The 2,186-nt window shown below is 47.1% G+C and overlaps 1 pseudogene; it reads right to left on the reverse strand.

Moving 5' to 3' along the window:
* LOC147096488 (uncharacterized) lies at window positions 1–1,701 on the reverse strand (annotated as a pseudogene).
* Between the last annotated feature and the right edge of the window lie 485 nt (window positions 1,702–2,186).

Below are 2,186 nucleotides of genomic sequence, written 5' to 3' on the forward strand. Positions count from 1 at the left end.
TTAGTAAAACCACATGTCCATAGTTTGTGGTTGGTGCTTCTGAGCTAATTTCATCTAACGTTCAAAAGCATCGAAACTTTGTGGTCAACATGTCTGATCTCTGCCGGTCGTTGCCTCAACCGTTTCTAGTGTGCAAGCTGCATTGTTAACCCCTTAATTCCTGAAGGGCGCCGATGCCCCACTTCAGTCCCCCCTTTTCGTCCTTGGCTAACTTACCCAAGATGACCAATTACTACTACTACTGCCTTAGGCGTCCCGCCCCGCTTGCAGTGGCCAGCTGCTAGGTTGGGGACACCTAGTGCGTTTTAGAGCTAAATAATTCCTTCGTCTTGCACATGTTTGAGCAGTGATGCACTATCAATTGCTACAAAAGACTGGAGATTGAGAAAGTAATACAGGCTTTTATTACCAAAGAACAGAGCATGCCTCTTGTGGTTGCCTGGTATCCAAAAGGGCCGGGGGCTGCCGAGCAGCGACCTTTATACCCAGCCATGAGGGTGGAGCCAGGGGCGGAGTCAGCTGAGGCATGCACAGACAAGTACAACAATATGCAAGAGTGAACAACAGTACTAACAGTACTAACAGTGAACAACAGTACTAACAGTGAACAACAGTACTAACAACAGTGGTGAACAACAATACTAACAACAGTGGTTTACCACAAGCAGCTTACTCTGTTCCTTAACTATCGCCTTTGCCCTGGTTTTGTTTCTACACTTCGAGCAAGCAGCACAAGTCATTGTAAGCCAACCTAATGCTAATATTAATTGTAGCGCTACCAGTACATGAGAGATGATGCGGATCCAAGGGTAGATATCTACGTTCAAGCCCCAGTTCCCGGCTGGTTCATACCACAGTATTTTATGGAGTTCGGTTTCGATCGCCTTGTCTAGTTCCTGTAACTCTTGTTTTAGGAGATGGTACCATTTCATGTTCTCCCGTAGTGGGTCCCTTAGCTTCTTTAGATCCTCTGGGAGATGTGGAATGGGCGCTGCGAGGTGTTTCTCATATAGCCCCAGGTCCACTCTTATCTCATCCGTTAGATTCTGGGTGACCGTTTTTCGTGCGTGAATGTACGTCATCCGCGCACGCCCGATTGTCACAGGTAAGCTGGGGGTGAAGCAGAAGTTGGGGTTCGTGATATTACGTCAGTCCTCCATAATCGTACGTCCGTTGGTTTGTCGTCACGCAATACTCGCCCTTTCCCCGGTAAGCAGAGTGGGTCGGTTCAGATTCCACTGGGCTTATTTCCAGCACACATCCAACAGTCTGATTGAACCCACACCCATCCTTATTTCCTTGCCCCACCGGGTGTGAGCAGATCGTGAGGCTTCCTTCCCTGCGGCACCCAATCAATGAGACTCCTCTCATGGTTCCATTTCTTTTGATCGCGTATTGATCCATTGGGTAATACCGCAGGTAGTCCCTTCCCCTGATCAGTCCTATGTTCTCTACTTTGTACTGCGGGTATGGTTTTGCATCTCCAGTCATCACCGGGATCATAAGCACCATCCCTATCAGCGAGGTGTGAGAGTCAGTGCACCCACCCGTCACAGGGTAGACCCTTTTCATACCCTTTAGTATACAGCCATCCAGTGATCCTGGGTGCTGTGCCAACTGCAGTAAGTGGGTACTATTGATCCAGTCGGGGACCCTGCCTGTCTGCATCTGGTCCAGGATGTGTCGGACTTGTCCTATCATCCATCCCTGTAGGGGGGCATCTTTTAACTGGTTTAAGGTAATTTACCTGGTCTGCAGCCTTTGCCTGCACTCTAACCAATTCCAATCTTTTACCTGGTTTACGGTAATTCACCTGGTCAGGCAGCCTTTTGCTGCTACACTGTAAACCAATTTCCAAACAGCGGTTTCGAATCGCTACCCCACCTTCCAATTCTGACTGGAGGGCTTATAATTAATGATATATTAAAAACGGACAAGTGGTTTTGATGTGAGAAAGTCAACTTTATTTAAACTAACGAAACTATAATCAAATATTAAACTATACCACACGAACACAGTAATTACAGTAAAATTGCTTAAATGGGGGAAGGCAGACGGCAAAAATGAGGGATAAGTAGCTACAATGTTCATTAAACAATCTTAGCAATTTCCCCTTAATTACCACCCCCTAACTAGGTTGCCTTGCTGAGGAGTCAGAAACCTGCTCACCTGTGGTCCAGCGAAGT

This window comes from Somniosus microcephalus, unplaced genomic scaffold (genome assembly GCF_052327205.1).
Source record: "Somniosus microcephalus isolate GS21.2 unplaced genomic scaffold, FLI_Smic_1.0 unresolved_chr1, whole genome shotgun sequence".
Lineage (NCBI taxonomy): Eukaryota > Metazoa > Chordata > Chondrichthyes > Squaliformes > Somniosidae > Somniosus > Somniosus microcephalus.